Below are 23,103 nucleotides of genomic sequence, written 5' to 3'. Positions count from 1 at the left end.
TGGTAGATATCTAGTCGAGAAATTATGTCCCTAGGCTATTTCTGTAAAATTTTTCATTTCAAATTTAATGGAAGTTATAAGAAGAGTACGTAAGAATGAAATTTCTCAATTCTAATTCTTGTTTTACTTTTCAATTTCATTACTTGTTCAGTCAGCTCATATATTATTATTTCACGAGTATTAAAAACTCATATTTGCATTATCTACATTTCCATTTGTATGTTCAGCTAGATTTTACCCTAAAATGAGGACAAACATTTCTTGACGCGGCCCTGCTTAATGTCTATAGGGTCATTTACTCTAGTGCAGAGTTTAACCTTCGTAACTAGCTTCAATGTCTGACCAGCTTTGTTTAACGAGTACTATGGTATATTTCCGCATATCGTGATGTAGAATCTGGTGCCCAGGGCGAGAAAATTGAGAAATATCATAAGTATTTTTCGATTTTCAATTCCAGATTTCAAAAATGTTATTATTTTACAGAAAGCTAAAAAAACACTCTTCTAAAGTTAAGACAAATTCCATTTTTTTCTACGTCTTGGTGACAGAACAGAAAATCACACAATAACGGGGATAATTGATCAATTGATGGTTGATCAATTGGGGTTGAAGATTTTAATTAAAGGGAATTGTAGTTATAAACACTGAACGAAAATTTATCATAATTCAATTATTATATGCAACCCTATTCCGGATCTGTGGGTAGAACAAAAATAATAAAAATCGCGATGGAATAATAGGGGTTGATCGTAGAAAGGTAATCATAAAAAACTAGAAACGAAAATTTTAATCTATAAAATAAAAAAAAATTAAGGGGTGGACCACCCTTAACATATAGGGGTATGAAAAATAAATGTTGATCGATTATCAGACCCACCCGATATGCACACAAAATTTCATGAGAATCTGTCGAGCCGTTTCGGAGGAGTTTGGACACAAACAGACCATTTTATGTATTAGATATTTTTCTTTATTTATGAAATGGCGAGAGCGCAAAACTTCTCCACCCACCATTTTATCTGTTTCTGATAGTAAGGCCGTTTTTAGTATTCGTCAGAATAGATTATCACCATTAAAAACATACTTCTAACAATAGAAAAAACTCCATATATCGATATAATAGAAAAGCTGTTGGTTTGCTTTGAAATGAAATGTTATAGGAAATATACCATCATTCAATAAGTCGTGTGACTGACGAACAGATGGCGCTGCCATTGTCAAATCCATAAGACGTTTATGAAGTACCAACTTTCAAAAGACTATGACAGCCATTTAAGTGAAGACTTTTGTTATTTTCAAAACAAAGGATTCAAAACAATTTCGTGTGTTCATTTATCATTTTTTATTGATGGAAAATTCTATACAAACTCAGCAATGGCTTCAAAAGTGTTATCCGGACTCTGTTCCATCGAAAAGAACCAATAGTTATTGGTTTGCTGAATTTAAACGTTGTCGTACAGACACCGATGATGGTGAACGTTCTGGTCGTCCAATTGAGGTGGTAACTCCAGTCCACAAATTGTTTATATCTAATGGTAAATAGAAATTGCGTGACATAGCTAAGGTCGTGAAGATATCAGAAGGCAAAGTGTTTACAATTATGTACATTTGACCATGAGATAACTTTTTTCAGAGTGGGTGCCGCGTTTACTCCCAGTCGACCCAAATCAATAACGTGTTGATGATTCAGAGCAGTGTCATAAATCAAATTTTTTGCTTCGATATATCACAATGGATGAAACATTATTATCCATGGATCCATCACTTTACTCCGGAATCAAAACGATCGTCATCTGAGTGGACTGCAGCCAGGAACAACGTCCGAAGCGTCCAAATGCACAACAGTCAGCTAGTGAGGTTAAGGCTTCAGTATTTTGAGATGCACATGGAATATTGTTCATTGACTATCTCCAAAGGGGAGAGACAATCCATAGCGAATACTACATACTGTTATTGGATTCGTTGGAATGCAAAAATCAAAGAAAAATGGCCTCAAATGTTAAAGTAAAAAACACTTTTCACCAAGACAATGCACTGATCCATAAGTCGATGGAAACGATGGTTAAATTGAACGAATTACACTTTGAATTGCTTCCTCACCCGCTGTATAGTCCAGATCTGACCCCCAGAGACTATTGGCTATTCTTTAATCTTAAAAAAATACTCGCCGGTGAGAAATTCAACTCAAATGGAGAACGAAACTGAAGCCTATTTTGAGGTGGAGGACAAATCATGCAAGCGCGGCATCCAGAAGTCAGAGAATCGTTGGAATGATTGTTTTGCTCATGAAGGAGATTACATTGATGAATGAAATAGTTTTAGATAAAAAAAATGCGTTTTTCTTAGCTCGTAGTGTACAGTATGAAATAAAAAAATTGATTGTGTTGGAATTGTGAAAATAGAATACGTTTCTATTCAAAAATTTAGTTGTTTCTTACCGTTCAATGGTTTAATTACAAACTCATACTTCCACTTGTTTATAAATCTTCACTAATTCAAGGAGGAGGAATATAATATATTCTTTTTTGGGCAAAGTATTTGTTTCTAATAATTTTCTCTTGTTAAGTTTGTTATAAGTAATTTCAAGGTTTTGTACGTGGCTATATTTATGTTGAAATAAATTAATTTTTTACTTGAAGTATTTGTGCATAATTATACAGTTTTTAAATTTTTTGTGCTTGTAAATCACTCAATATATTCTGATAACTGCATTAACGCTAAATTGGCCTTAAAATTGCGTGAACGTTCGAGATGTCTGCGTCATGAACGACATGTAGTTTGATTAAGAAATTTATTATTATTGTCTAGACTGACAAGTACGAACGTAATTTATGCAATTTTATGATCAGGAAGTGAAATTTTTCAATTAACTACTAGTTTTCTCATTATAATCTATAATATTATAACAGTCAAAACCACAAACTATAGTGGCAGTATCATGGTAACTTCTTGCCTTGCCTCTAGCAAATTGTTGTGGACGATTAGCTTATTGCAGAGGAATAAATATTTAGATAAAATTTAGTGTTTAAACATTTTTAGCCATCAACAACCTTTGTCATTAGAAAATATAGAATTTAAATTATCGCAACCACATTTTATTTACGGATTGATTACATTATACATTATATATTAGTTTCGTATCCACAATATAAATTATTATGTAAATTTTTACTAAATATTTTAAAAAAAACCTTAATCTGAAACTCTTCGGAACAGGAAACGATTAATTATTATTGACGTTACAGGTGGTAAAATAAAATTTCCATTTTCTTCCCTTATTAAGCGTTAACATAATTTTTGCTTGCATCAATGTAAAATTCCGAAAATATATAGATGTATGTTTTTAATAAATACCGCATTTAAAATAGGTAATCGATTATAATTTGCGTATTACACTTGTACACACTTCCGGAGTCTATGGAGGATATTTCTTTGAACTTGCGTTACATTTCCTGGTGTTTCCTGGTGTTGCATATACCAAGCTTTTGAGTAGGTCCATATTTTTTCCAAAAAAATCTGAATGGTCAGCGATCCCACTATTTCTCCAAAATGATTTCTCACGCATATTATGCGATATTCCTCTAAGCGCAAAGATATGTGGTTCATGCACGATGGGGCCCCTCCTCTATTCCTAAATGTGTAAAAAATCATCTTAATAACATTTTTTATAATAGTTGATTGGGTCGGGGAGGTCCATTTGCATGACCACCACGTTCCCCTGAAATTAACACAATGGATTAATTTTTGGGGGGAAATCTTAAAAGCTTGGTATATGCAACACCAGTAAACACAGAGAACGGAATTATCGATAGAATAAACTTCCATTGTCACGCTATAAGGCATAGTAATTTGAAATAAATCATTCCTCCCAGTCTAAGAATGTTCAAATTGTGAAATTACACAATGTGATTTTGAACTATGGTAATGTGTATTTGGAACATCTTGCATTCGTAATGAATTATGAATTAATTTATATTATAGCACATTTGACAAAAATATATCTACCATTCCAAACAATATATTTAATTACAAGTAGTTTACCTGAGTACCACCAAATACAAATCACATTATTTGCAGAAACGATTTAATAATCAGTTTTAAGTGTTTTCAATTTACAATTTCCAGATGTTAATTGATATCAGTATAAAGGAGTCATTGTTGTATGATTCCGTAGATTTATCAACTTGAAAATAATAGATATTTGTTCAAAATTTACTATTACAAACAAAACATTACGCAACCTTATCCATTTTCAGATACTAACTGAATACTTTATATTATGAATTTTAACTTCAATAATAGCTGCTTTCCATTCACATCAAAATTCACGTTCCTTTTCAGTCTGACAAGTGCGAACTAACTGAGTTTTACCAGCAATCTGCACAAGCTTGAGACCCTGAGTTTTGTGAACTCAGATTGACAGTGTGTTTGAGGACATCAGGTTGTCAGATCTTGTCATCAAAATAAGCAATAAGTACACAATACTAAATTATTGATTGATGCAAACAATGATTGATGTAAATAATTATTTTAGTTTTGTCGTTTCTTTCGCTGCGAGTAACAGACGGTTAGATCACCAATGATAATGGAGAATTTTATGTGGTTATATTATATTATAAAGAATCGCAAATGAAGAGGTTTTACGCAAAATGGAAACCCAAAGAGAATTATTGACTACCATAAAAGCCCGCAAACTTCGGTCATGTAATGAGGGGACAACTATACGAATTCCAGAGATTGATTAAGCAGGGAAAGATAGAGGGAAAGCGAGGTATAAAACCATCTGTTCAGAGAAGCTGTAAATAGTGTCTCAGTACCCTTGATTGTAAATGGAAGCTAATAACTACAGCAAATGAATTTCTATAGATTAGCATCAACTTGAATCCCATGGAAAAATTTATTCCAATCATTTGTTAATTCCATCAATAGAATATTATTTTGAATCAATATTACGAAAAAACTGTTTGTATATTGGATAAGTTATGTACATGTTGGATTATCCAAATAATGTTACGTAACATCACACCCAACGAGAAAACGTAAACCTTTTCAATTAAATTTACTTTATTTGTAGTACAGTGAAGCCTCTTTATTTCGAAGCCTCCCTTTTTTATTTCTAAGCCAGTTTTTATTTCGTAGCTCATCAATACAACAATCTCCGATAGGTGATGAAATTAACCACGTCATTTTACTGAAACCCTATAAGTCGAATTATTGGAGCACCATAGCTCTGGAATAAAGAAAAATAAGAATCCTCATAATATTATACAGAAAAGATACTGTGGATTTCCTGTCAAACCCAAAACAGTTTGAAGACAACTTTGAACCGCATTTCGAAGTAGTTTTTTATCAAGCAAGATTATGCGATATGATAACGGGTGGGCCAGAAAGGCGTATGATTTTACACACTTTCTTGCGTTTGAACGTTATGAGAGGATGCTGCGCGGGAGGTCTGGATGATTAGCTCTGTTTTCGGAAATTTAGTCGCGATGGATCACTTCCAAGATCAACAAGAACAGAGGCAATCTGTCACTGTAAATTCTGAACGATACATATCCATGTCAAGGGATTTTTTCTTTCTGCAACTGCAACAATTTGAAGCCTATAATCGTACGACATGGTTTCAACAAGATGCCTCTTTGGCGGTCGTGAACCAGATGTTCAAACCACCGGATTTTTTCATGTGGGGATACTCGCGCAATGTGCCAGCGAGTTTTCACCAATTTGAGATCTAGATTCGACGAATGTTTACAGCACGTTGGTGCACACCTGAATGATGTTCTTTTTAGGAAATGAATTTCCCAGATGTATATTTCGAATAAAATAAAAAATTGTATGTGGATTATATTTAGTTTTTTTGTTATTACTTTTTTAAATTCGCAAAACTTTCTGGCCTACCCTGTAGTGTAGCTATGACATGACTTAAAGAAACTGTTGAAAACCAATCTCCGCCGTTACTTCAACTACTAAAAAGACCAAAAATTAAATTATTTAATATAATATATAATAAGATTCACATATTTCTAATAACATTAGCATGTTGATTATTTGTGAGCAAATACCAATTCTGGCTATTCCATTACTGTTCATGAGAAAAAGTTTTGAAAATTATTCTATAACAGAATTGCTCTAGAGGGCGAATAAGGTTTCACAGAGGAGTTATGCTGTCCGGTGTTTATTTAAAAATAAGAAATAAAACGATTCAACCCGTCTACTACAAATTAATATTGATAAATTTAACAGTAAATCTTAAAATATTATTCACTAAAATTTCTGACGTTACGCCACTGGAAGTGTTAAAAGCATATGGTGGGTTACCGAGAGCCTGTAAGAACTAGTGGAAATTTCCATCGATAAATTGTTGGTTGGCGTGCTTCTTAAAAAACTTGTTGAACATAATGATAGGCTAACGTCGCCGTCGTCCAGGGATGGACTAAGGTACTCAATACGTTAATCTTCTGAAGAATTTAATTCCATATCTTAAGCAATACAAAGCAAATGGTTGCATTTATATTGTCAGATCCTTCGCTTTTCAGTTAAAATAATAAACATTGTTAATTATAATAGATCATCCTGTCCGTCGAAGTTAAAATAATAGGTTAAAATAGCTATATCTGAAACAACAATAATTATTAATGCTATTTATTGAAAGTAGTACGGGATCGTTTATCTGAGAAAAAATGAATCAGGATATCAATAAACGAAATGTGAATCCACCACAGGAGGCTAGGGACCAGATAGAAATCAAAGCTGTGGGTAAATCAGTGCCTAATAAGAATAATGTGGGTTTGTAATTTTTTAGTTGCTCTAGCTAATATTAATCAAAATCGGCATAAGTCTTTTTACCCAAAGTCTAGTACCGTTGCAAAGTCGCGGTGGATTCAAATTACGCAATATCATATTAACTGTACCAACTTTGAGTTGCAAGTTATGTGGGAGATATCCTGGTAACTCTAGAGAGTTCAAAAACTCCGTTGGATAATTTACTACATCATCGGGATTTGTTATGGAATCAACGGATTTGTATGTCACCAAATCGCCAGCAATTTTTGATTGTGTACATCATTATTCTCTGCGGCAAGAATTGCTCGTTGACTGAATCAAGAATAATTCTGATAATTCTCACTAATGTTTGGGAAAACATTTTCAATAAGAGCTAATTGAGAGTCCACAAAGTCGTTGGTAAGAGTAATTAATCCAGATGTCGCATCAACTGGGACTTTTTCATTTCCAACAGCTAACAATTGTTTGGAAAATTGTGCAGCACTTTGATCATTTTGAAGTTGAACTCTCATATTAGTGGTTAGCGATAATGTTTTTACATTATTCCATAAAGGTGATGCCTTCAGGCAAGCACTCAATTCATCTCCAGCGTTCCACGGGGAATTACTGGCAACGTCTGCCTCAAATCGTCTGCCAACAATATCATCAAGCCGCCAAAGATGTTGTTATTTCGCCGAAGATCCTTCAATGTGAAGTTAAGTGCTTCAAGTGATTTCTTATGTGCCATTGTGCACTCATCCCAAACAATGAGCTTGCATTGCATCAACAATTTTCCCATTGCACTGGATCGAGAAATATTGCATGTTGAAGTATCAATTGTGTTTAAATTGAGTGGCGACTTAAGCGCAGAATGTGCAGTACGACCGCCATCTAGAAGAGTCACCGCAATTCACATCTTGATCGACTTAAAATATTGGTTTGTAGTACATGCTGTGTATCAGAGATGGCGCTGTATGTGAAAAAAGATTTTCCCGCTTTTCTGTTGAAATTTTTCCTGAATTTTCTTTACTATAAACTTCACGGAGCCCGAGACGTTTCCAACGAATGCAAAACCGTGGAAATCGGTTCGCGCGTTCTGGAGTTATAGCGTCAGGAAGGAAAACCCGACTTATTTTTATATAGTAGATTTAATATAAATTGGGAGAAAGCAGGGAGAATTTGACAAAGAAAAAAGTTCTTCTGTACCAGAACAATGCATCACACATGTATAATTTTCATGGCAAAAACCATAAATCAAGCTGGATCTAGCCTCGAGGAACATTTTTTGTTTTCAAACCTGAAGAAACGGTTCAGCGAAAAGATTTGATCCCAATGGGTAATGTCTAAAGAGCTAATAGGAAAGTACATTGAAAAATAGTGAGTGTTTATCTAAAAAACTGTTTTTCATTGAAAAATTCATGGATCTATTTATCTTTCCTCGTAGCATTCATTAATAAAATAAAAGCAATTTGGAATAAAAGCAATTTGGCTTCTCATTTACTTTACAATTTAATTTAATTCCAACCCCTTCGAAATTTTAATTGGAACATCTATGTTTTCTAAATTTGTTTATAAATACCTACTTAGCGTAATTTCTTCTAAGAAATTACGAATGTCAACATTTTTTGTGATTGCATCATTACTCGTCATATTGCCTCATATCATTTGTTGTAACAATGTGTTAGACGCCAGCATGAAAATCAACTTCGCCTAATGAAAATTACGTAATAACATATTTACAATGATTTTCCAAACTGGACAAAGCTGAAAATTTGTAGTCATATCCATAGTTCAACAATTTGGTTATAAAATATGATAAAATTTAATTTTATTTTTAATGCAAAACAAACCGAAGCTTTTGCTCTCTTATTAATATATTGGAATTTATTATATTGTTCTGTTTATTTAAGAATCGGTGTCGTATTTGAGAAAAATATTTGTAGGCTGCTCTAATCTATTGTTAACAAAATTTAGAGCTGAAGGTGGAGCCAATTTTAAATTTCTTCTTGGTTCAATAAGCATTGATCTAAGTAAGTCTTAATAGATTTCGTTGTAGAAGGAGGCAAAATTACAGCCCCTGATTCGACAGAATTCCAATTGTTAAGGGACGAACAAGAGTTCAGCCTGTTTCTACAGTTGTAAATTTCATTTCAATTATAAATCGTATCAACTAAATTGTAATTAGGACTCATTCCGTTAAGCCTTTCATTACTACTAATTTGTTTATTTGGTTTAAGTGACGTTTTTTCATGATAGATTGTTCAAATGGACAAAAAAGAACTGAAAAATTTTTTCATATAGGAGTTAACTCGAGACAGGGTATTGAAAATTTACATCTCTTTGGTACTTATTCTAATAACGCGAATAATTTTGCAGAGAGGTATATTGGAAGCCGAACAAATTGTTTTAGTTCTTTTTTCTTCCTTCTTCTTAGTACAACGGGCCTTTCCACAGGTGAATGATCCCCTATATTCATAAGATTTGATCTTGAAGATGATTGCCTACCATATTGTAGTAGCCAAAGGAACTAAAAGGAATCCAAAACACTCTTCCAATTATTTTCTTGCGTGCGTCCATATATATGATCCAAGCTATCACCACTTGGTTGTATATCTGTCCACATCGTAAAGGCTGATAAACCCTCGCCTCTCATATATTCAATTTAAAGCACCACTATCTCGAGGCAAGAAATATCTACTTGGTAACCATCTTTGGCTTTTGCTTTCACTGCAGTCATTTCATGCATTAGAAAGTACTGTGACATATTTAGTGTCCTTCCAACAAACTGCACAAGTACTGATTGCACGAATTTTGGTACGTTTTTTCCTTTTAATTATTGATGTACCAACTGCTGCTAATAAGATATCAATCTCTCGAATGGTTATTGCTAAATTTGGGGCAACATCTTCTCTTGGAGTTGTACTTAGACATAGCCTCATTGATACTTTGGACAGTTCTCTCTCTTCTTGCTGCAGGAAGAGTGTGCTTCAAACACGAAAGCACTAAAAAAGGCTTTTAGGGAACAATTAAAAAAAAACATCAAGCTCGAAAGTTCACCTATTAAGATTTGCCAGCTCGGCTTGGATATGAAATCTCGAAAAAAAATTGTTGTCTACAACTATCCATTGATTCAACTTTATCATAGTGATATTTGGAATTAATGTATTGGGATTTTCTTTGGAAGATTCTGATGAACTATCAGTGGACGACAAATTTTCATGGAGCTCAAATTTCGTTCGCATTTTTCTTCTTTTACATAATCTGTACCGCTATCAACGATGTCAGAAATATTTTCAGTCAACTCCATCAATTCCTTGTTGGACAATGGCTTATTTTCAGAATTTCACTCTGAACTGGGACGTATATGAACCACTGGGATAGAAAAGATTAATGAAATTGATAATTAAATGAATAACATCAAATATCTCGCTTGTTACATGGTAATCCGGTCAATTTAGATATTCGAAGTTACATCATTTCCGTGTATGGAAAAAATTTTATTCAAGGTCAAATTTCAAAAAAATTAGTTTTTCGAGATTATTAGCAAAACGGTAAGTTTTATCATGAAAATACCTTAGATAAAAATTGTAGATAATAAAATTAGCTACATAAAAAGTATTAATACTTTTTTCCCTACGAGCCACCGTTTCTGAGATATAATGATTCAAAAAGTTGTAAAAGTTGCCGTATTTAATGGTTTCAACAATATATTTTCAGCAGTAAACTTTTCTTACAACATTGAAATGAACCGAGACTTGTTGTGAGTATTTGTAAGAAATTTCTGACTGGAAGGAACTGTCATAAGTTCATCAAATAAATTATTAATTGACGAAGATGTTGCTAAGAAGTTCGACGATGTTATTTTGCAGCTTTGATATTTCTCGTGCAAGCATTATAGCCATTAAATACGACAGTAAATCTGAAACATTTACAACTTTTTGAATCATTATATCTCAGAAACGGTGGCTCGTAGGGAAAACATTATCAATACATTTTTTGTAGATAATTTTATGATCTACAATTTTTGCCTAAGGTATTTTTATGATAAAACTCACCGTTTTACTAAAAATTTCGAAAAACTAATTTTTGTGACCTTTGATCTTGAATAAAATTTTTTCCATACACAGAAATGATGGAGAACATTCAAATTCTATGTTCAATTGTATTTTAAACAATTTTACTGATTTTCAGCTTGATGGGAATTTATGTAGCTTCACTCTTATTTTTTGGTCTAATTTGACCGCACTATGGTTTAAAAGTCGTCAACGGTGAGAGTGTGACACTACTACGTCTTTTTGGTGCTTTTTTGCTTATTAGGTTTCTTATTTGGTAATATTTTCATTTTATATATGAATATTTATGGTATAAGTCCCGTTTAGAATATAAGAATAGAAATAAACGGGATCAAGCGGAAGAAGCTCTTTTAAAAATTTTCAAATTGGAAAACGTGAAAGAATTGAGAACAAAAATCAGATCGATTAGAGGCACATACAACAATGAGTTTCGAAATGTTAAAAAATCAAAAACAACTAGTTTTGGTGTTGATGAAATTTATAAGCCTAAGCTCCGCTGGTATAATTTTGCTCACGCCTTTCTTTCCAAAAACTAAGGATTTTGAGACACATTAAATGTATTCATTACATTCTTAGTGCGAAGTATTATCAAGGACTATCTATTAATAAAAAATAAGTGTGCGCTCGGCGAACACAGATGTTACATTAACTTTTAAACACTGGTAAAATAATTGAGCATATTATATATTCTAGTCGTCAGACGACATGCCGTATGCAAACTATTTTTAGATTACGAAACAGAAACCGGTTGAAACCAGTTATCCGCCGTCTAGTGTAGTCTTATCTCATTTGTACTTATTACTCGTGACGACAATAAACCATTTGCGTTGTTACTTTAAGTGAACACACACTAAGAATGTTTAACGGGATCGAAAGTATGTAATAGCATATTAAAAATAAACAAGCACAATGCTATTCAATAAAAATATTTTTTTTAAATCGGTAGGAATGACTCCACTGAGTTCTTTGTCACCTACCCAACCCAGTAAAAAAATGTCTTATCAAGTGATCGATATCAACCACTTGAAGAGTCGAAAGCAGTTTTCCAAAAATTGACATGAACTTAAACTAATTTTTGGGGTCAAATATATTTAGTTGTCTTTGTTTACGTTTAATGTACTGATTGGTCTTTTTTTCACATTTTCTTTACTTAGGTTTATCTAAGTTGAAATGAGTACGTACCAACAAAACATCCGGTACCAAGGTTCGATAAAAATATGCTCGTGTGCAAATTTAACAATTTTTTTATTTACAGTTTTACTGTGAGGTTTATAGAATCAGTTATACCAAAAAGTACAGAGTTACAATTTATTCCATCTGTATCAAATCAACATTCGTCGATTAGACTTGTTTGTGGAAAGTGATTTGGTTGTGATGTCATGAAGACTGAAAAATGGAAAAGCACTTATCAAGCCCTTGTCATTGTTTCCAGTAATTAAAGAAGAAGAACTAGAGTAAAGGTCATTCAAACATTGATGATTTACAAAATTCCCACAAAATGTCTTCACTAATAGCAAAGTTGAGAAACTCACACAATTGCGGAGGTTCTGAACAATATACTACACATGCACATTCACAAAATGGTACCTAAGAAACGACTAATACACCAATACCATGGAAATGGTTTAGAAAAAAATTACACGTGAAGAGCAAATGAGAATTTCCCCGCAAAAAAAGATTTTGAATACTGTTCAACAAATTTTAATAATGTAACAAGAAAGGAAAACGTCGTTTTTTAGGAGACAACCAGAGTTGTCTTTAAGATAAGCTGGGGCTTAAAACCATCAAAGAGAATACTTACAAAAATTATTTTGTGAACTTGAAGGATATTTAAAACGACAGAATGTTTCTGATATTTTGGAACATCTTGATAGAATATGCAATGGTGATGAGTAAAGTTTCTCTATGTGAAAACATTTATAAGAGATTGAAAAAGGTAACAAAAAAGAAACAATTATAATGTTGATAGTTTTTTCTGCAAATGCGTGGTTTTTCATTAAGAATATTACATGTTGTCGGAAGAACTTAAGCGGTAATTAATTACGGATTGATAACCATTGGGCATAAGCCGCCCCTGCCCTTCAGATCGTATTATAGATTATTTATTCGGTCAAAGTACATGGTTATACATATACATGGATAGACGATAATGCATCGGACGAATTTGAGGAATAAAATTGGACAGAAATTTAAATATCGTTCTTCCAGTTTTTTTTTATTAGCATATAAACTTTAAGCATAAATTTTTTCTATTTTCCTTGTATGATAAGCTTTATTTCGAAGCTTTGATACCTGATTATTGATTTTCAGGATTTTTGTTTTTATTAAAAGTAATTTATTGTTAATTAGAAATACATTTTTTCCTTTCCTATAATCGTTTTCCAAGCATACTATACTATACTAGTATGTAGTAGTTAAAATATTATACTTTTCCATTCTATTTTGTCAAATAACAAAACCCGTACTTATTTAAATTACAAAACACTTGATTTGCACTCAATTAATAATTATTTTCGCCATCTATCAAAATTATAAAGTACCACTTTAGCATCAAAAGGAATTACTATTTCAACTGCGCTCTTATTAAACCCAAGTCTATAGTTCTGTACCTGCCAGATAGGTGGCAGCACAAATGTACAGAGAATTATTATTTTAATTGTGCTTCTATTAAACTTAAGTCTATAGTTTTCTACCTGCAAGATAGGTGGCAGCACAAATGTACAAAGAGTTACTATTTTAACTGCGCTCCTATTAAATCCAAGTTCTATACCTACGAGATAGGTGGCAGCACAAGTTTACAACAAAATATTTGTGTAATTACATTCAAATAAAAATGTTCAAAACTCGTTTCAACTAATAGTTTATATTCTCAGATAATAAACAATATGAAAATTAATGTTTTGTTATTGTTGCATGAAACTACATGGGAAATGTCTTGTAAACTATGGTAAAGTGGAAAATGTCGATATATTATTATCAAATTCATTCGATTTCAGCCTCAGCACTGTCGTGAATTTTAGCTAATTTAATAAAAAATAGGCCAAACCTAGAAATTTCTGAGCAGTAAGACAGATCAGGATGCAATGAAGTACATTCGATTTGGGAGAGCCTCAGGAAACTTTGTGACAATAATTATGAACAAAAAATGAAATTGAAATTGTGCAACAGAAAATGCATTTTGAGAAGTTAGGTTAAAAAATTAAAAATTTATAAATCGAAATAAATATTGCTGGAAATCAGTTCAAGGTTATATATTATATACATTATACATGAGTTTTCGAGGTCGCTGAATACGAATAAAGTGACAGAAAAGGTCTACGAAGTGCCTAGTGCCCAGCGCCGACATTTACGTCGTGGAAATTCGTTGAAAAGGCCAAATATATACATCCTAGAGGTTTTCGATGACACGAATATCACATATATTTACATCCTGGTGGTTTTTGAGAACTCTGAAGCGAATATCACATCGGCGATGACTTTCCTAGTAGCTAGTACCCAGGGTGGCTGGTTTATTCGTCGTCTCCTGGAGCCCTGTGAAAATATCCGTTATGAAATTGGCCAAATATGTTTTTCCTGGGGGTTTTCGAGAACGCAGACACGAATATCACAACGATGATGTCTTTTCTAGTAGCTGGTTCCCGATACGGGTGGTTTCGTGGTGGGTCGTCTCCTGGAGACCCGTGGAACTTTGTAATGAAATTGGCCAAATATATACATCCTAGGGGTTTTCGAGAACGCTGATACGAATTTCACAACGGTGATGATCTTCCTGGTAGCTAGTGCCTGGGGTGGCTGGTTCATACGTCATCTTCTGGAACTGCATGGAAATTCGTTATGAAATTGGCTGAATATATACATATTGGAGGTTTTCGAGGTCTAATTTGATAATTGTTGAGAGAGTCCTTTTAAAATTTAGATCTGTTATTCTGTATATTCCCAAATGCAGTGTCTGCAATAGCAATGCACCTAAATCCAGGATCTGATTGTTGAATAGCTCTATCGACCAAAGGTTGACATTGAACTTTAAATATCATGTTAAATAATAAAATATCCACATCGGGACAAAATTTTAAAGGTTTATTCTAATTTTTAGGGCAAAGTACCAAAGTATAGTTGGAAATAGAGAAATGGGAGATTTATGTTTCAAATTATTTTCTTCAGGTCTTGAGGGACAACTTCCTATCAAATTTTTGCTTTAAATTCGTTTGAATGACTCTCAGTTTTAGCAAAACAAACACAAACTACCTGAAGAAATGAATGAACATTAGTAAACATGTATTAATATGTTAGATCTATTTCGTATGAAATTTGTCTTCATGTTATCGTCGTTAACGGCTTGAAAGAATTGACTGATGGTGTTTGAGTAGAAATATTTCCGTTATCAACAGTAAAATATCGGGTAGCAGTGCTTAAACGAGGCCGTACGACCTGCAGAGACCAGCATCGCAACCGTTGACCAAATGAGGTGACGACTTCAGAAATGTTAAAGAAAATCCACAAAGCTTTACTGGTACTGGTACTATTTTAAAAAGTGCGGTACATCGCATATTAACTGAAAATTTAGACATGAGAAAGCTGCGCGCAATATGGGTACCGCATTTGCTAACAATGGTAAAAAAAAATAACGTCGTGAAGATGTTTCCATCGATTGTTTAGCAATTTTTCACAGAAATAAAGCTGAAACGGGAAAACCGGTTCCAAAGAAGGCAAAAACCGTTCCACCTACAGGCAAGGTAATGGCTTCGGTTTTTTGAGATGCGCATCGGATAATTTTCATTAAGTATCTTGAAAAAGGAGAAACTATCAACGGCGAAAATTATGCGAAAGTATTGCAGAAGAAATCAAGCAAAAACGGCGGCATTTGGCTAAGAAGAAACTGTTGTTTCATCAAGACAATGCACTCATCCGTTATTGCGATGGTCAAAATTAATGCATTAAATATTGAATGCACCCTATTCACCAGATTTGAGCCTCTCGGATTAATTTCTGTTCTCAGACTTGAAAACATGACGCATTTAATGAATATTTTGACGATTCTAATTATGAACAGGGTATCGATCTTATTGAAAATCGTTGGGAAAAGTGTAATTGAAAGGAGATTACGTTGAGAAAGAAATATATTTTTTTTTCCAAAATTTTGGTGTCTTCTTTGTTGGGTCAGGTCTTCGTAAGAGCTAAAGGTGGAAATACGGATTGCCAAAATTAATAACTTCTTATTTGATTTTTTAGTATAACTTTATTACTAATTTCACTAATTGCAAAAATAAAACACAAAATACTATTAAGTTCAATTTTATTAATACATCATTAATGTTCGATTTTGTTATTATTTAATTTTTTATTAACTTAATTATTTTAATTATAATCGAATTTTAACACTGCAATGAAAAAAATAAATTTTTCTTATTCATAAGAAAATAATTGTTAACTTGTTTTATGTGTTATAATTAGGAGTAACTAATTTAAAAACCGGTTAGTTGAAATTTGCAAAGTAATTATTAAATTAAACATTCCTGCATTTTTTAGTGCATTATGTTAAACTAAATGTTTTTCATACAATTCTTCAAACACCAACATAATAAACATTTACGTCAAGATTATGTTTCAAAACAATATGTTTTAAGTCCTCGACTGATTGATTAAATCTCAAAATACCAACAACATGGGTTTTCCTAATTAGACATCATCGAAATACCTTCAGGATTCATTTGTTGTGTTTTCGCAAAATCATATATTATTATTAACCCAAATTCTACCAAGAAACCAAAAATAAAATTGTTTCCAGTCTACACTATATTCAGTTCTTCTTTTCATGAACAAATTTTTTATTGTTTTTGATTTGATATAATATCACAACATGATATGCAGGATACAAAGCAATATTTTCAGTATATATTTAATAACAACCAATAATAATTAAACATATTTTTCAATACTTCAATGTTTAACGTCCCTTGACAATATTTGACAAATTGTCCGCTTCCTCATATAAATTATTTTTATCTTTTATATAACAGGGTAGTTCTTCATTTCTTTATTACATAACGCTTGAATATTTTCTGATATCTACGCAAAAAGGTTTAATATGGACCAAATTATAAGATACGATTCATCAAAAAGACTTACCAGAAATTTATAGCCAAAAAGTTTTATTCACTAAATCACTAGAACGCGTCGGATTGAAAATGAACCGCCAATCTGTTTAATTTCGGTCACAATTGCAACGTCTGTTACTCTCCTTTGTAAAAACTAAATACGGCGAAATTTTTGCAGGTCAGTGAAACTGAGAAATCCCCATACGAAGTTTTCAAACTCGTTTCAAGTTTCAATGAAATCGTATTATATAGCTTGAACGAATTTCCCAATAGTTGAACAAGAAATGTGAAATACCCAATAGGTGCAGTTATCGCAGAATAAATCAACTCACGATGTGAATAATATTTATTTATTAGATGTTATACAAAATACCTAATTATCAATCAAGGTCGGATCAATAGTATCCATTCTGAAAAGAAAATAACAAACCGCTTTTAAATAGACCCTTTTTCAAATTTAGTCAGCTCCGATTCACATAATTAGAGGTTTTCGTAACTTAACCCTATATGCACCGGGATTAGTTTATTAAACAAGTCCAACCGCAGATGAACAAAGATTTTTCAATTATAACCGAAAATAACGATTGCTTATTATCAATCTACAGGTATTTTAGTCATTGTTACTGAGACTATAATTTAAAATTATTGCTAAAAATGACCCTTGTTCGAATTGCTTAAAACTTTTACTATTTCTAAGAACTGAATTTTTGTATTTTTATAATCAAATGTATATTTTTTGGGTGCGCTACAACCCTAGACGATTTTTAATCCGTTCATATAAGATTGCGCCAATTCGGGACAGGGATATTTCAGGTAAACGAAAAGGTAGTCCGAGTAGATAATACAATAGTACCTAATCCACTTTGTAACGTTAGATTAGATTATGTTAGGTTAGGTTAGGTTAGTCAAATAAATTACAAGATATGAATTTGTGAAACAGGTCTCTTATAAATACAAAATGTAATATTTATTTATTTTTTTATGTGTTTTTTATTTGTTTAGAATGTAAAATATTTTTTACTAAAATACACTGTAAATATATATTTTCTTTTTATTTTTCACTCCATAATTAAAATCCCGAGCTGCATAATCTTCTGTCACGAGTTGTCTAATCTTCATGACAACCACGAGTTGGCACATTATAACAAAAGTTAAGATTTTTTGGCGGGTATTAAAATCACGCTCTATTTTCTTCTATTTCATAGTCTGTTTTCGCTATTTTGACTTCTTTTTCGTATTATTATCTATTCTAATTGAATATCAGTATTTTCTGAATTTCATGTTAATATAAAATCCTGTATTGTATACCTTATCCACATATGAGGTTTCAAATGTTTCTTCATTATTTTTGTTCAATCAAATTTTATTCTATAGTTTCACCTGCTGTTATTATTTCTGTCTCGAATCGTTTTCTATTTCATTCTTCATCCTTTTCTTCACTTTAAACTCTCTTTTCATATTTTTGAGTTTTTTTCTTATACTTTTCATTGTATTTAATTCCATCCCTTTATCTATTTTTTCTTCTGTCTGCTTTACCTCTTGTCAATTTTTAGATTTCCTGTCAGTTCCGCGTTATTCTCAGTCGATTTTTTTACGTATTCTTCAAACTTTTAAAACTTTTTTTATATATTATTATGTTTCTTCTATTTTATTATATTATTCTAAATTTTTCGCAATCTTTCAAATACCACTTAACTGTTTTATCATGTTGCTTAGATTTTCATTAATATTCTCCATCTTTTTGTTTACTTTTCATTTCTTTCTTATTTCTTGGACAAGGTTTTATCATGCACTTAATTTCTTCATTAATTTTCGTGTGTATACCTTGATATCTATTTTCTAGATCGTGTTCTCATTTATGTTGTCAATTTTTTTAATTTAACTTTGGTTTAATGATTAAACAGTCAATAATAAATTTTATTTTCATTGTTTTTGGACCTAGATTTACTTCTGGATTATCTTTTTTACTCCATTCTACCGTCTTAATAAATCTCTCGCCGTTAAAATGAATTTCACTTATCACACAAACTTTTGACTATATATGTATATTGTATCCGTAATAAATACCTTAAATTATCGTGAAAGCGTAACTAGTAATTAGATCACTGTCATTCAAGTGTTGTTAATTTTGAAATACCACAATAAATTGTATTTTTCACTTGGTTGATTATACTCATTAAATATTTTCATACGATAATGGATCGGTCTCATGATGGGGTCATAGTTTGTACCAATTGAACGATTCATTTAAATTCCATTTAAATGCCAGGATTTTCTCGCTCAAAAAAATAGTGACTTGCTGCCAAATGTGAAGAAATCTTAAAGTTCATAGCACAAATTGTATCAGAGTAAAACATTTATCATTATTAAGTTGAAATTTAAAAAGTTATTTCGAAATGTTCTTTGGAATTGTAACAAGCTGTACATAATGTTCATGGTTTTATAAGAATAATGCTGAAGCAATTGTTTATCTTCAGTACCGAGTCAGTATTTGCTGAAAACTAAAATTAAAACCTCCAGATTCATCCCCTTACATTTTAGAACAGTAAGTAATACCAAAGAAGTACTTATAAACAGTTCCACATACAATTCTTTCTCTAATTGAAATGCCATATTCAATAAATAATCAATTAAATGGGTGGTTGAAAAAATTTAAATATACTGAAGCCCCATAGTATGAGAGCCATGCGTTGTACAGTGTGGGCTCGATGCGTTCATATCAGTAATTTCACACCTGCTTAACTTTCTTGGAAGTGATCGACAATTTTATCGTGTAGAGGCAGCAGTTGCCGGAGAGCGTTTTTCAGCTTCACGATATTTATTTGTAGTATGAAGTAATAGTTTCGATATAGGAGGATGAACGCCAAAAATTGACTTAAATTGCAACCAGAATGCAAAACTTGCAACGGAAAAGGAGTTATGAATTACGAAAAATATCTAAAATAATACATAATGGCAATTCGGAAAACGAAATAACTAAGAAATGAAGACATCGAAATTATTTTAGGTATTAACTATGAAAATAGCAAACGATAATGACAAGAGCATTTTTTACAAGTAGTACACAAAAGCAAACAACCACCTGGAAGCAGAATAATTAACCAAATAGCGAAAGAATAGAAAAATATTACCTTATGGAGAGATGATAAGAGTAATTAAAAATTGGTGTTCGAGAATTATATTCTCAAACCAATGAATGATCATTCGATTTTAGAATCGATGATCTTTCAAAAATGATTAATAAATTTACCACTACCTGATCTCAAAAAAAAAATGGCAGTGAGTTGTCAGTGCATTTAAAAATGAAAAGTCAAATTAATTTCTCTTGATGAATTAACATAGTTCTTTTATTCAATTTACGTTTCAAGTGTTATTTACTGTATTTGGGCGCAGGACAAGTTTTGTGTTTAACATTTTGTGTAGTGTAGTCATATTTTATTATAACTTTTTATCCTGAAAGTGTCTCAATTTATACCGACAGAAGTCAATAAGGCACCAACTACTGTAGCTTTACGACCTAAAGTGGTTGCTAAATAAAAGATTATTCATAGTGGCGTATGTCTTTTAGCCTTATACTAAAATACCGTTTTGTGCTACCAAAAATCAGCAACTGCTACAGTCTAAGTGCTGTACAGTTAACAAGTACGTGCAGCGCTCCTCACGCTTAGATATAAATAGGCGTGTGGGTAAAGTGGTTGAAGAACATGGTCATTTTCCAACCAATTGGTATGATAACGTTTGAGAGAAAGTAGCTAAAAAAGGGGATTAGAACAACTTTTATTAATTAATCACTGAGAAGAATTAACCAAATTATAATGATAGAGAAGATGAAACAATTCGCAAAGTGAAGTAAGAAGACAAAAAATCAAAGAAGTAGAAAAAATAGGAAAAGGTTATTATTATGTAAACAGTTATAATACAAAAGAAGAGGATTATCCATAATAGAAGTATAGCTCATAGAGAATATGTTTAAAGCTATTGCATGTGGGTAAGAACCCAACTCAATACAAGTCCTCATAATTAGAATACTCATGGGAAAAATGAAAAAAGTTTGAGGCGGGAATGAAATAAAAAACCGTTGGAATATTGAAAATACCAGAAGAACGGTCGAAATCAATAATTTATCCAGTTTATAAGAAGAAGAACAGGATAGTATACATGCTATAAACTCAAGACTACCCACGTCTTGATCTTAGGCCTCTTTCAATTGTGATGGCTTTTTCTTTCAATAATCTTGAAACTTTAACCAAATTTCGTTCTTTATATTATATATCAATCAATATAGATCACCTACCACTTGAATATCAGATGAGAACCTGTTCTAAAAAAATTCATCTTTAAATGTTATATCACGAAAAAGAAACAGCCCCCAATATATTGACAGTTGCATTGAAGTTTTCACATATAATTATAAATTTGGCTGAAAGCGTTTAGGTATTTTTTATCATTGATTTTATCATTCTATGTATGTGAACAATTTCTAAAAATTCGCTTTTCCTTGATTTCAAGATTTTTATTTTTATATTGAATGGAAGTTTTTTGATATTTCATAGTATATTAATGAAATTTTGTTGTTGACTTCTTAATCTATTTTATAAATATTGAGATGTCTGTCCTATGTACACAGCATCAAAATTAATCACAAGAAAATAGTATTGCTTTTTTTCATTTTTTGGTATTTTAGATTTTGGACTAGTAAATTTTTCGATAATTTATATGCATCCTTTATTACTTATTCTCATATCAAATTTATATTGAAATAATTATACAAATTGTCAATGTCATGATATTCAGAATCGAGACCCTTTATTAGTGAATACATTAAAAAAATTTGATAATTAAGAAATACAAGATAATGATAAAGCAATTACAATTAAAAGAGACCTAAAATCAAAAAAATGTGAAACTAGTAAATGTGGTATTTCTGATAATGATCCTCCCAGCACAAACTATTTATTCGCTTCAAGGTATTTTCAGTGGAAAACTAAAAGTAATGTTGTAATTAATCTGTATCAATAAACAAACTTTTTGTTATATCAAAGCGTAGTATTGAAATTGAATTTCCTGTTAGGTAGATGGTTCTAATTAATTGATATAACAACCTAATCCAACAAGGCATACAAAAAACGATTATGTAATTAAAATACAGGAATGATGTAATATTTAAGTATACAGTTGTTATCTTGTGATCTCATGATAGATGATCTAATATCCTTTTCAAAGGTATTCGGAATGTAGTATTAAATTCTAGAAAAACCCATAATTGATTATTCCCATTCTACAACAATAGATTTCAAAATTTTAGAACCAATGTTTTTGTTGTGAATAATTAAGATTTGAGATAAAATTCACCCCACAACAACTAGGCCATTTTGTTGTTAAGAACTTGCACAATTAAATTTGTAATTTGGAGAAGGGAACAAGTCCAAACATGAAATTAAAAATAAATAATTCCGTTAATGAAACCAATTTGGCGTAAACGAAATTGAATGTCCATCTTGATTCGTTATAATTGTTACTCATCATAGAAATGTTTGTGAAAACGATTTTCAATAATTATGAATACTGTTTATACTGAAATTTGAAACTTCTCGCTTTGTGATATCATTGACTGTACATATGGAATAAATAAAAATTATCACATAATATAATAGAAATCCTCAAAATAAACACATCACTCAATAAGTCGTGTGACTACGAGAAATACATTTTTTTACCCAAAATCTATTTTTTTCATCAATGTAATCTCCTTCAAGAGCAATACAATAATTCCAACGCTTCTGTAACTTCTCGATGCCGTGATTGTAGAAAGATTTGACTTTTGCCTCAAAATAGGCTTCAGTTTCAGCAATTGCTCCTTCATTTGAGTAGAATTTTTTACCGGCGAGCATTTTTTTACATCAACGAATAGCCAGTAGTCACTGGGGGCCAGATCTAATCTATACGGTGGATTAGGAAGCAATTCGAAGCGTTATTCGTTCAATTTTATCATGGTTACCATCAACTTATGAATCAATGGTTTTTTTATTTCGATATATGAGGCCGTTTTTCCTTGATTTTTACATTCAAACGATCCAACAACTCTATTTAATATTCGCTATTGATTGTCTCTCCCTTTTGGAGATAGTCAATGAACAATATTGCATGCGCATCCCAAAATACTGAGACCATAA

The 23,103-nt window shown here is 31.8% G+C and overlaps 1 protein-coding gene across 1 annotated transcript in view; it reads right to left on the bottom strand.

Annotated features, from left to right (window-relative positions):
- LOC130897347 (proton-coupled amino acid transporter-like protein pathetic) overlaps window positions 1-16,982 on the bottom strand; it is a 120,989-nt gene extending 104,007 nt beyond the window's left edge. The window contains exon 1 of the mRNA XM_057806158.1: window positions 16,962-16,982. The gene's annotated coding sequence lies outside the window, so the exon portion shown is untranslated. The remainder of the gene's footprint in view (window positions 1-16,961) is intronic.
- Window positions 16,983-23,103: the final 6,121 nt, after the last annotated feature.

This window comes from Diorhabda carinulata, chromosome 8 (genome assembly GCF_026250575.1).
Source record: "Diorhabda carinulata isolate Delta chromosome 8, icDioCari1.1, whole genome shotgun sequence".
NCBI lineage: Eukaryota > Metazoa > Arthropoda > Insecta > Coleoptera > Chrysomelidae > Diorhabda > Diorhabda carinulata.
The sequence above is the reverse complement of the archived record's forward strand: the minus strand, read 5'-3'. Positions and strand labels throughout refer to the sequence as shown.